This window comes from Ranitomeya variabilis, chromosome 5 (assembly GCF_051348905.1).
Source record: "Ranitomeya variabilis isolate aRanVar5 chromosome 5, aRanVar5.hap1, whole genome shotgun sequence".
Lineage (NCBI taxonomy): Eukaryota > Metazoa > Chordata > Amphibia > Anura > Dendrobatidae > Ranitomeya > Ranitomeya variabilis.
The window spans coordinates 215,949,385-215,963,128 of NC_135236.1; positions in this window are offsets into that span (position 1 = coordinate 215,949,385).

The window sequence follows — 13,744 nt, forward strand, 5'->3', positions numbered from 1 at the left end:
CCTCTTATTTTCCCCCTCACTCCTCTCATTCCCCCCTAACACTTGTCATTTCGACCTCACATCTGTCATTTTCCGATCACTCCACTATTTTCCCTCACTCCTCTCATTTTGCACTCACACCTTTTCATTTTCACCTCACACCTCTCATTTTCACCTCAGTATATACATGTTTGTCATCTCCCTTATATATAGTATACACCTGTATGTCATCTCCTGTATATAGTATATACCTGTATGTCATCTCCCCTGTATATAGTATATACCTGCTGTGTGTCATCTCCCCTGTATATAGTATATACCTGTATGTCATCTCCTCCTATATATAGTATATACCTGTATGTAATCTCCTCCTGTATATAGTATATACCTGTGTGTCATCTCACCTATATATAGTATATATCTGTGTGTCATCTCCTCCTGTATATAGTATATACCTGTATGTCATCTCCTCCTATACATAGCATATACCTGTATGTCATCTCCTCCTGTATATACTATATACCTGTAGGTAATCTGCTCCTGTATATAGTATATACCTGTGTCATCTCCTCCTGTATATAGTATATACCTGTATGTCATCTCCTCCTGTATGTAGTATGTACCTGTATGACATCTCCTCCTCTATATAGTATATACCTGTGTGTCATCTCTCCTGTATATAGTATATATCTGTGTGTCATCTCCTCCTGTATATAGTATATATCTGTGTGTCATCTCCCCTGTAAATAGTATATATCTGTATGTCATCTCCTCCTGGTATTAGACCTCGTTCACACGTTATTTGGTCAGTATTTTTACCTCAGTATTTGTAAGCTAAATTGGCAGCCTGATAAATCCCCAGCCAACAGTAAGCCCACCCCCTGGCAGTATATATTAGCTCACACATACACATAATAGACAGGTCATGTGACTGACAGCTGCCGGATTCCTATATGGTACATTTGTTGCTCTTGTAGTTTGTCTGCTTATTAATCAGATTTTTATTTTTGAAGGATAATACCAGACTTGTGTGTGTTTTAGGGCGAGTTTCATGTGTCAAGTTGTGTGTGTTGAGTTGCGTGTGGCGACATGCATGTAGCGACTTTTGTGAGATGATTTTTGTGTGGCGACATGCGTGTAGCAACTTTTTGTGTGTCGAGTTGCATGTGACAGGTTAGTGTAGCAAGTTGTGTGCAGCAAGTTTTGCGCATGGCGAGTTTTGCGCGTGATGAGTTTTATGTGTGGTGCCTTTTGAGTATGTGCAAGTTTTGTGTGAGGCAACTTTTGCATGTGTTGCAACTTTTGTGCATGTGGCAATTTTTCCGTGTGTGCAAGTTTTGCGTGTGGCGAGTTTTCCATGAGGTGAGTTTTGCACGTGTGGCGAGTTTTGCATGTGGAGAGTTTTGCGCGTGGCGAGTTTTGAGCGGCGACTTTTGTGTTTCGACTTTTATGTGGCGAGGTTGGTGTATGTGTGGTGAAATGTGCACTGAGGGTGGTATATGTGTTCGAGCACGTGGTAGTGTGTGGCGCATTTTGTGTGTGTGTTCATATCCCCGTGGTGGTGTGGTGATTATCCCATGTCGGTGCCCCACCTTAGCAACTGTACAGTATATACTCTTTGGCGCCATCGCTCTCATTCTTTAAGTCCCCCTTGTTCACATCTGGCAGCTGTTAATTTGCCTCCAACACTTTTCCTTTCATTTTTTCCCCATTATGCAGATAGGGGCAAAATTGTTTGGTGAATTGGAAAGCGCGGGGTTAAAATTTCACCTCACAACATAGTTTTGACGCTCTCGGGGTCCAGACGTGTGACTGTGCAAAATTTTATGCCTGTAGCTGCGACGGTTCAGATGCCAATCCCGGACATACACACACACACACACATACACACATTCAGCTTTATATATTAGATATATATATATATTATATTTTTAAAAACATAAAAAAACATTTTTTTTTACTTTTTGCATGCTTCAATAGTCTCCATGGGAGACTAGAAGCTTCCACAACCTGATTGGCTCTGCTACACAGAGGTAATGATCAGATTGCCTCTATAGTAGTAGTAGAATTACTCACTTGATATGATTGCCACCCACTGGATGTCTCTCACAGCAATCCGGCAGTGACAACTATAGAGGTTTCCAGGAGACCTCTGGTTGTCATGCCAATAAACCGGTGATCCCTGATCACGTGATGGGGGTCACCAGTGGGCGGGTTTCTGGCCCGATGGCCGGAAGAGCGAGTAAAATGCCTCTGTGAGCATTTGAAAGTGGCATTTAATGGGTTAATGTCCACAGGTGGAACTCGATTGCCCCCCGCGGCAATTCCGGGCATATGTCAGCTGTTCAAAACAGCTGACATGTACCGGGGAAGATGTGGGCTTACCACCGGAGCCCACATCAAAGGAAGGGAGTCCAACATCGGCGTACTATTGCGCCTGACGTCGGAAAGGGATTAAGATTTATTTTGGCTCAGCACAGAGAACCTCCCAATGTTTGCTGAACATTGTCTCCAAAAAGTTCACTGAACCCTATTAAATTCAATGGAAGGCAAAACCAAACACAAACCCTTCAAAGCAACCCAAAATCTGCCAAAACAGCTCAAATTAGGCAAACACCAGGAAAAGTGGCATCAATTGACCCAGAGTACAAATAGTATAATTCTGCAGCATGGATGCATGAGATGGGACTTGGACCAGCATTTATAGCTTAGACATTAATCAGTAACAGGATGATGAGTGACACGTGTAAGCCTGGGGCTCTGAGAGTCCTGCAAAATTCAGGCAACATACATGAAGGAGACCCAATTTGAAATCCAAACATATCCGAAAATTAGGGTCAGACACCAAGAAAAGTGGCATCAATTAACCCTCAGTATAAATTTTATAGTGACTTAGCAGTCAGTCATGGGCCACGCCCAGTCAGTCATGGGCATCGCGATTCACCCGCCGCTATTAACTAGTTAAAGTCGCTGTCAAATGCAGACAGCGGCATTTAACCGCGCTTCCGGCCGGGCGGCCGGAAATGAGCGCATCGCCAACCCCCGTCACATGATCGGAGGTCGGCGGTGGTTCAGAATAGTAGCCATAAAGGTCCTTGAGACCCCTATGGTTACTGATCCCCGGCAGACATCAGATCGCTGCTATGTAGCAGAGCCGATGGAGGCTATTGAAGCATGGCAAAAGTAAAAAAAAAGTAATAAAAATGTGAAAAAAATAAAAAAAATATAAAAGTTAAAATCACCCCCCTTTCGCCCCAATCAAAATAAATCAATAAAAAAAAATCAAACCTACACATATTTGGTATCGCCGAGTTCAGAATTGGCCGATCTATCAATAAAAAAAGCATTAACCTGATCGCTAAACGGCATAGCGCGAAAAAAATTTGAAACGCCAGAATTACATTTTTTTGGTCGCCGTGACATTGCTTAAAAATGCAATAACGGGCGATCAAAAGAACATATCTGCACTAAAATTGTATCATTAAAAACGCCAGCTCGGCATGCAAAAAATAAGATCATGAAAAAAGGAGACGCTATGAGTTTCGGAAAATGGTGCAATTTTTTTTTTTTTTTAGCAACGTTTGATATTTTTTTTCACCACTTAGATAAAAAATAACCTAGTCATGTTAGGTGTCTATGAACTCATACTGACCTGGAGAATCATAATGGCTGGTCAGTTTTAGCATTTAGTGAACCTAGCAAAAAAGCCAAACAAACAACAAGTGTGGGATTGCACTTTTTTTGCAATTTCACTGCACTTGGAATTTTTTTCCTGTTTTCTAGTACATGACATGGTAAAACCAATGATGTTGTTCAAAAGTACAACTCGTCCTGCAAAAAATAAGCCCTCAAATGGCCAAATTGACGGAAAAATAAAAAAGTTATGGCTCTGGGAAGGAGGGGAGCGAAAAACGAACACGGAAAAATGGAAAATCCCAAGGTCATGAAGGGGTTAAGTTAAAATGAGGAGGTGGGTGATGGTTCAATGTAGCCCTCCTGTGCTGGAAGTCCTTCCAAATTCAGGAAACACACCTGAAGGAGACTCAACTTGGAGTCCAAACATTTTGAAAATTTAGGGTCAGACACCATGAAAAATGCCACTTAACTCACAGTAGAAATGTTATAATGGCGATGGCGCAGCAGTCAGGCATGGACCATGCATGAGACAGGGTTTGCTCCAGCATTTACAGATTTCAAATTAAATTGAAATGAAGAATTGGGTGAGGGACTGGTATAGGCCTTCTGTGCTGGAGACACACTGTTAAGAGAATGAGAAGTCCTCGCATTCTGAGCATCCATGTTTGCTCTAGCAGCAATTTTGTGCAAAGTTAGAAACTAACTAATTCTGTTTCTAAAAAGCTAATAAGATGTACTTCTGAAAGACCTAGACAGATTGGATACACAATAAGAGATCATTGCCATTAGTATGTATAGCTGGCATACACGTAGGTTAAATGGATCAGCTGCAGGGCAATGAGATAATAGAAAAAGTATAACATATGGCAATAAATAAGTGTATTTGTTGTAGTGATATTGGAGAACAGATATATACAGTTATCAATATCCTAATCACCACAAAACGCAGATAAATCCCATAAAATATCACCTTTATTTATACTAAACAAAACCAATACATATAGATAGGTACAGAGGAAAAGGTGAGGACAGTGGAGCACTAAATGACAGTACAAAAAGCCAAACAAAGGGCCAATGGTACCACCCACAGCATACACATACCATAGAATATACTCGGATATCAACCTATAAATATGGACAAATGAATATAAAGTAATAAATATAAATACCAAAACCTAATCTTTACCAAGCCAATAATGTTGTAAAATAGCATATAATACCTGGTATGTGCAGCGGTGGGGGACCCAGAGCCCACCCCGATGCGTGTTTCGGAGCGCAAAGCTGCTCCTTCCTCAGGGGGCGTGGAGGACAGATGGCATAAGACGTTCATTTATACAGCCAAACCGGAAGATAATTACCATCGCACAGCGCACCACCCGCAGACACCGCCAACCACAGCACCACTGCCACAGCCGGAACCACGCGAGACCCACGTGCTCCAGCCCCACACTGCAGCAACATCTCCGACACCAGCAGATACTGCCAACCACGGCGCCACCGCTGCCCACCGGAACCAGAAACACGCGGGTCCCACGTGATCCAGCATCACATGGCAATGGCGACGCCGACATCAGCAGACCGCAGGAGGAGAGCCTGCGCAGCAAAACAAAGTTTATGAAAATGTCATTATTACTAAGGGCAAAAGCATGGGCAAAACAGGGGATGAAAATATACAATAACGTGTTAAACTAAAGACTACTATTGATAATGCAGTCTACCAAATACCATATAACCACATAAAAGATACAATATACATTACTAATACAAATACCTACAAAAAGAAAATACAAAATAATAATAAACAAATAAAACACCATATATATATATCAATACACATGTACAATAAATATACATAATCCATACACATACTGTATATCCAATAGGATCATTAGTACATGTCACAAAAGAAGAAAAAATATGAACCAACTCATGAATACAATACACAGATAATATATAGACACAACAATATCATGCACATACATAATCAAATATAAATCAATATACAAATTTATTATAATACATCAACAATACCTAAGAAAAAAAGAAAACAGGACAAAATATCCCACTACTACCACTACCTTGACGACATCTTCTTTGTCTGGCAGAGCACCGTTGTTGACCTTGCACAATTTAATTCTTCCCTAAACAGTAACGATCTTAATATACATCTTACCCCGGTGTGGAATGCAGAGAGAATTGATTTTCTTGATGTTACCATCCGTAAAGATGGATTTGGCCTAATCCAGACAGATATCTTCCGTAAACAAACGGCTATGAACACCTTGCTTCACGCCTCTTCCTGCCATCCGCACCACATGATTCAAGCTATCCCTGTGGGCCAGTTCCTCCGTCTTCGTCGGATTTGTTCTACAGATGCCGATTTTGAAATCCGGGTGGAGGAACTAAAGCAACGGTTTGTGTCTAGGGGGTATAGCGGTCAGAGTGTGAAGAGAGCATACCATCGTGCCAAATACTCCAACCGCAATAACCTACTATACAGTAAAACCTTTAAAAATCTGGTGGTAACAGTATGGTAAGGTTTGTTACTTCTTACAACCCCCAACATGAGAAGCTACGTGCGGCTATTAGGAGTGCTTGGCCTATCTTGAAGGTTGATCCAATTATTAAAAAATTCCTCCCAGACAACCCTCCAATTGCATTCAGACGTGCTAAAAATTTACGGGATCAATTGATGCGCAGTCACTATGTTGGTCAAAGTGTACCTACATTTCTAGATGGGATGCAGCAGGGGGGTGGATGTGCTCCGTGTGGTAGGTGTGTCACCTGCCCTAATATTGATAGATGTACCACATTTTCGACCTCTGATGGTATGAAACAATTTCCTATCAGACAACGTATCTCATGTATTTCCCGATCCGTGATATATTATGCCACGTGTCCGTGTGGTCTAATCTATGTAGGGTTGACCACTAGGGTTGAGCGAAACGGGTCGGCCATTTTCAGAAGTCGCCGACTTTTGGCAAAGTCGGGTTTCATGAAACCCGACCAAACCCCTGTGTGGGGTCGGCCATGAGGTCGGCGATCTTCTGAATCTGGTATCGGAATTCCGAGACCGAGTTCCGATATGTTTGCGATATCGGGAATCGGTATCGGAATCCATATTTAAGTGTTAAATAAAGAATCAAAATAAAAAATATTGATATACTCACCCTCGGACGCGCCCTGGTACTAACCGGCAGGCTTCCTTCCTAAGAATGAGCGCGTGAATGACCTGCTGTGACGTCGCGGCTTGTGATTGGTCGCGAGCGGTCACATGGACAAGCCGCGACGTCATCTAAGGTCCTTCACGCGCTCATTCTTAGGAAGGAAGGCTGCCGGAAAGAAGCAGGGCGCGTCCGAGGGTGAGTATATACCTAATAGGAATATACTCACCCTCGGACGTGCCCTGCTTCTTTCCGGCAGCCTTCCTTCCTAAGAATGAGCGCGTGAAGGACCTTAGATGACGTCGCGGCTTGTCCATGTGACCGCTCGCGACCAATCACAAGCCGCGACGTCACCGCAGGTCATTCACGCGCTCATTCTTAGGAAGGAAGGCTGCCAGTTAGTACCAGGGCGCGTTCGAGGGTGAGTATATCAATATTTTTTATTTTGATTCTTTATTTTACACATTAATATGGATCCCAGGGCCTGAAGGAGAGTTTCCTCTCCTTCAGACCCTGGGAACCATAGTATCCCATTGCACTGCATTGGGTTTCGTGTTTTGGCCGACCCCGACTTTTTTATAGGATCGGCCGATTTCACTCGACCCGACTTTTGAGAACGTCGGGTTTCGTGAAACCCGACCCGATCCTATAAAAATAAAAGTCGCTCAACCCTACTCAACACTAGTGAAAACCATTTCCGGTGACTACCTCTTGAAGCTCATCAAGAGAATGCCAAGAGTGTGCAAAGCAGTCATCAAAGCAAAAGGTGGCTACTTTGAAGAACCTAGAATATAAGACATATTTTCAGTTGTTTCACACTTTTTTGTTAAGTATATAATTCCACATGGGTTAATTCATAGTTTTGATGCCTTCAGTGTGAATGTCCAATTTTCATAGTCATGAAAATACAGAAAAATCTTTAAATGAATAGTTTTTTTTAAATCGGCTACTAGTCATGAATCTCAGATGTTAATTTTGGTAATAATAAAATAAATCATTTAATCTTTATTTTGGATGATCAATTTTTCAGTTCTACAATTTTAGAGACCATATTAATATTTTAACCTGATTTTCGATCACTTTACCTCATCTTTCTTTGGATTAGATGGTGACACATTATTTATTGGCTTTAATTACATTTGAACATATCAGAGAATACTATTGACAGCTCACTGCTTCTAATTAACCATGACAATGAAATTCTCCCTTTCTAATTAAATATCTATTAGGAACTTTTTATTTCAGGTCTTACATTAATTATGGTGCAGAACTGACCTACAATCATTAATTACAGCATATGTATGGACTGATACGGTTGGTAAAATAAGTCATATCTATCTGCCCTAATTTTACACTAAGGTTCATTTGCAAACATTGAAATTGTTGACAAACATTTATTAGTCATTTCCCATTAATGACAAAGCAATCATATTCCAGGCAGTGTATGCAGAACATATCTATCAGGGTGCACAGAATATATCCACCTACGTTATGTTTACAGTGATGGATGGGTGCAAGAGTGAAGAATAGTTCCCTTTTTTCTGAATGGCGCTTGCCTTTGCTGGTGCAGTATGAATTTGATTGATATAGGAAATAGATATTCTTTAAGCTCATTTACAATTTGTTTGTGTCCAGCACAACACATTTCAAGGATCAGCTACCCTCTTCGTTAGATAAAATACTAGAGATAAGCGAATTTCCAGAAACTTTTCTTCAGGTTTAATTCATCTGGTTCAGAAGAAATATTTGATTGAAACCAATCGATTCATCACATATTGAAAGTGCACCAAAGCCTCCAATTGCCTTGAAAAAAAATGCTAATGGTTGCATTGGCCTGATGAGTCTGAGCTTGGAATGTTTGGCTGTAACAAAAGACAGTTTGTTCATGAAGGGTTGAAGAGCGGCGCTTAAAAAGTGTCTGCAGGGAACAGTGAAGCATGGTGGCGGTTTCTTGCAAGTTTGGGGATGTATTCCAGCAAATGGAGTTGGGGGTTTTGTTAGGATTAGTGGTGCCCTCAATGCTGAGGAAAAGAGGCAGATAATTATCCACCATACAGTACCATCAAGTAGGTGTCACGATAGGACTGGCGAGTAAACTGGGACCAGGGGCACCTTTCCTGACCCTAGTACTAGGGGGCACCCTAACTCACCCTGTTCCCCGGGATACCTCAGATGGTGAGGATGCCGAGACCTCCGCCCTTGCCCTGTCTCCTAACTGCAGCCCTGCATCTGTCTCCTTCCCCCACCCGGGGAAGAGAGGCGCTACTGTGTACCGCAGTACACCAACCTGACAGACAGGGGAACAAAGGCAAGGGTAAAAAAAAATTCCACTCATACAAGCATACTCTCACAAATAACAGAGGTATTCACCAGGGTGTGAAGGACAGGGGGGGGGGGGAAATAAGGCTGCAGTCACACTATTAGTATTTGGTCAGTATTTTACATCAGTATTTGGAAGCCAAAACCAGGTGGGGAACAATCAGAGGAAAAGTGTAATAGAAACATATGCACCACTTCTGGATTTATCACCCACTCCTGGTTTTTGCTTACAAATACTGATGAGAATTACTTGCCAAATACTGATAGTGTGACTGCAGCCTAAGGATGAGGAATTTCCAAGCGTACAAACCAAGCACAGTCGCATAATAAACTCCTCCAGCTCTCCAAACACCAGCTCTTCACTCTCAGATCTATCTCTAATAAGTGCTAACTCAGACAAGGATCTGGCCAGAAGGCCTAGCTTTTATAAGAGAGAGGAGTGGCTAATCGAGCACAGCTGAAAGCAGGGATTTCCACATGGCCGATTAACCCCTGTCCTGCTGAAAGAAAACAAACACATTTAATACACCGGAGAAGTGCTTCTTCTCAACGGTGAAGCAGGAGCCATCAGACGCTGCGGTCTTCTGGTACTGCTCTGTCACTGTAACTCCATGACAGTAGGTATCTGTTTGGCTCAAAATGTATTCTGCAGTAGGACAACAACACCAAACATACAGGCAAATCTATTAACAAATATCTTCAATGCCAAGTAGAACAATAAGTTCTCATGATATGACCCGCATAAAACACTGAATTCAACATCATCGAGTCTATCTGGGATTACATGAACAGATGGAAGAATTTGTGTAAGCATACATCTACAGAGTATCTGTAGTTAGTTGTCCAAGATGTTTGGAATAACATCCCTGCAGAGTTATTTCAAAAACTGCATTACTAGGAGAATGTGTAGTGCTGTACTCGGTGCCCCTGCATGGTGTCCCGTTCTGTCACCATGTGGGGACACTGGCTTACTCATCACCCCGGCTCGTGGCGCAATCCCCTGCATGCTCCAATCCCTGCATTCTACCTCCTCTATGCACACCGCACTGTGTCTCGGTGGCATGCATAGGGCGCGGGTGCGTGAGCTCCCCTGTTCTTAAAGGGGCAGCACGTGCACTTGATAAATTCTCCCAGCAGGTGATGAAAAGCATTTAGCAAAATGTGCATTCACCTGCAAGGTGTCTGTCGGCCAATAGCTGGGAGACATCTTGTATAAAAGGCACCCTCCCCTACTAGGAGGTGCCTGAGCAACCTTTATAGTTCTGTTAGGTGGTTGGTGTTAACTGTATATTTCCAGGTCTCCTTCCTTAGTCTTATTGTTTCCAGTTGTCTCAAATGCATTGTTCCCTCTAGTCTGCCATAGTTAGCCCTTGTTTCCCATGACCACTTTGGCAATGGCGGTACCTGCTTGCCAGAACTGTGAACTGATCCGTTGACCTCCCTGTCTGCACAGGGAGAACTGTCATGTTCCCAACGGCAGGGAATTAAACACATAACACGGGCAAAAACAGGACGAGCTCTAGGGTGATGGAACCTGAGCTGACCGCGATCCTGAACCTCAACACTCAACTAACAGCAGCCGGGGAACGTTCCTGGGGGGACTCTAGACGTCTCGCGCCAGCCGGAGATCTAGCTACCCCTATCAGAAGAATCACAGACCTATCTTGCCTCCAGAGAAATATTCCCACAGAAATAGCAGCCCCCCACATATAATGACGGTGAAATGAGAGGAAGGCACAAACGTAGTTATGAAAACAGATTCAGCAAAATGAGGCCCGCTTAAGCTAGATAGCAGAGGATACAAAAGGTGAACTGCGCGGTCAGCTTAAAACCCTTCAAAATACCATCCTGAAATTACTTGAACTCATGTGCCAACTCATGGTACATGAGTGGTAATTTCAGCCCACTAGAGCAACCAGCAGCAGAGAATTACATATCTGCAAGCTGGACTAAAAACATGAAAGCAAACATGAAACAGGGAAATCCAGACTTAGCTTGTCTTGAAGGCCTAGGAGCAGGTAGCAAAGGTAACAGAGACACACTGATACATTGATAGCCGGCAAGGGAATGACAGGAAGCCAGGTTAAATAGGAAACACCCAGCCTCTGATGGACAGGTGGAAACCCGAGACCGCAACCCACCAAAGTCACCCAGTACCAGTTGTAACCACCAGAGGGAGCCCAAAAACAGAATCCACAACAGTACCCCCCCCTTGAGGAGGGGTCACCGAACCCTCACGAGAACCCCCAGGGCGATCAGGATGAGCTCTATGGAAGGTGCGGACCAAATCAGTCGCATGAACATCAGAGGCGACCACCCAGGAATTATCCTCCTGACCATAACCCTTCCACTTAACCAAATGCTGGAGTTTACGTCTGGAAACACGAGAATCCAAGATCTTCTCAACAACATACTCCAATTCTCCCTCCACCAGCACCGGAACAGGAGGCTCAACCGAAGGAACAACGGGCACCTCATACCTCCACAATAACGACCGATGGAACACATTATGAATAGCAAACGATGCTGGGAGATCCAAACGAAAAGATACAGGGTTAAGAATCTCCAAGATCTTATAAGGACTGATGAACCGAGGCTTGAACTTAGGAGAAGAGACCTTCATAGGGACAAAACGAGAAGACAACCACACCAAGTCCCCAACAAGAAGTCGGGGACCCACGCGGCGACGGCGATTAGCAAACTGCTGAGTCTTCTCCTGAGACAACTTCAAATTGTCCACCACCTGATTCCAAATCTGATGTAGCCTGTCCACCACCACGTCCACTCCAGGACAATCCGAAGGCTCCACCTGACCAGAGGAAAAACGAGGATGAAACCCCGAATTACAAAAGAAAGGAGAAACCAAAGTAGCAGAACTAGCCCGATTATTAAGAGCAAATTCGGCCAGTGGCAAAAAGGCAACCCAGTCATCTTGATCAGCAGAAACAAAACACCTTAAATAAGTTTCCAAGGTCTGATTAGTTCGCTCCGTCTGGCCATTCGTCTGAGGATGGAATGCAGACGAGAAAGACAAATCAATGCCCATCTTAGCACAAAACGTCCGCCAAAATCTAGACACAAACTGGGATCCCCTGTCAGAAACGATATTCTCCGGAATCCCATGCAAACGAACCACGTTCTGAAAAAATAAAGGGACCAACTCAGAGGAGGAAGGCAACTTAGGCAAGGGTACCAAATGAACCATCTTAGAAAAGCGGTCACACACAACCCAGATAATGGACATTTTCTGTGAGACAGGGAGATCTGAAATAAAATCCATGGAAATGTGTGTCCAAGGCCTCTTCGGGATAGGCAAGGATAACAACAACCCACTGGCCCGAGAACAGCAAGGCTTAGCCCGAGCACACACTTCACAAGACTGCACAAAGGTGCGCACATCCCTTGACAAGGAAGGCCACCAAAAAGACCTGGCCACCAAGTCTCTAGTACCAAATATTCCAGGATGACCAGCCAACACAGAAGAATGGACCTCGGAGATGACTCTACTGGTCCAATCATCCGGAACAAACAGTCTTTCTGGTGGACAACGATCAGGTTTATCCGCCTGAAACTCCTGCAATGCACGTCGCAAGTCTGGGGAAACGGTGGACAATATTACCCCATCCCTAAGGATACCAGTAGGCCCAGAGTCTCCAGGAGAGTCAGGCACAAAACTCCTGGAAAGAGCATCTGCCTTCACATTCTTTGAACCTGGCAGGTATGAAACCACAAAATTGAAACGAGAAAAAAACAACGACCAACGAGCCTGTCTAGGATTCAGACGCCTGGCAGACTCAAGGTAAATCAGATTTTTGTGATCAGTCAAGACCACCACACGATGTCTAGCACCCTCAAGCCAATGACGCCACTCCTCAAATGCCCACTTCATGGCCAAAAGCTCCCGATTACCCACATCATAATTGCGCTCGGCGGGCGAGAATTTTCTAGAAAAGAACGCACATGGCTTCATCACCGAGCCATCGGAACTTCTCTGTGACAAAACAGCCCCCGCTCCAATCTCGGAAGCATCAACCTCAACCTGAAAAGGAAGTGAAACATCTGGTTGACATAACACAGGAGCAGAAGAAAACCGGCGCTTAAGTTCCTGAAAGGCCTCCACAGCCGTAGGAGACCAATTAGCAACATCAGCACCCTTTTTAGTCAAATCAGTCAAAGGTTTAACAACACTGGAAAAATTAGTAATGAACCGACGATAAAAATTAGCAAAACCCAAGAACTTCTGAAGACTCTTAACAGATGTAGGTTGTGTCCAGTCACAAATCGCCTGAACCTTGACGGGATCCATCTCAATAGTAGAAGGAGAAAAAATGTACCCCAAAAAAGAAATCTTCTGGACTCCGAAGAGACATTTTGAGCCCTTCACAAACAGAGAATTGGCCCGCAGGACTTGAAACACCTTCCTGACCTGTAGAACATGAGACTCCCAGTCATCAGAAAACACCAAAATATCATCCAAATACACAATCATAAACTTATCCAGATATTCACGGAAAATATTGTGCATAAAGGACTGAAAGACTGAAGGAGCATTAGAAAGTCCAAAAGGCATTACCAAATACTCAAAATGGCCCTCAGGCGTATTAAATGCGGTTTTCCACTCATCACCCTGCTTTATCCGCACAAGA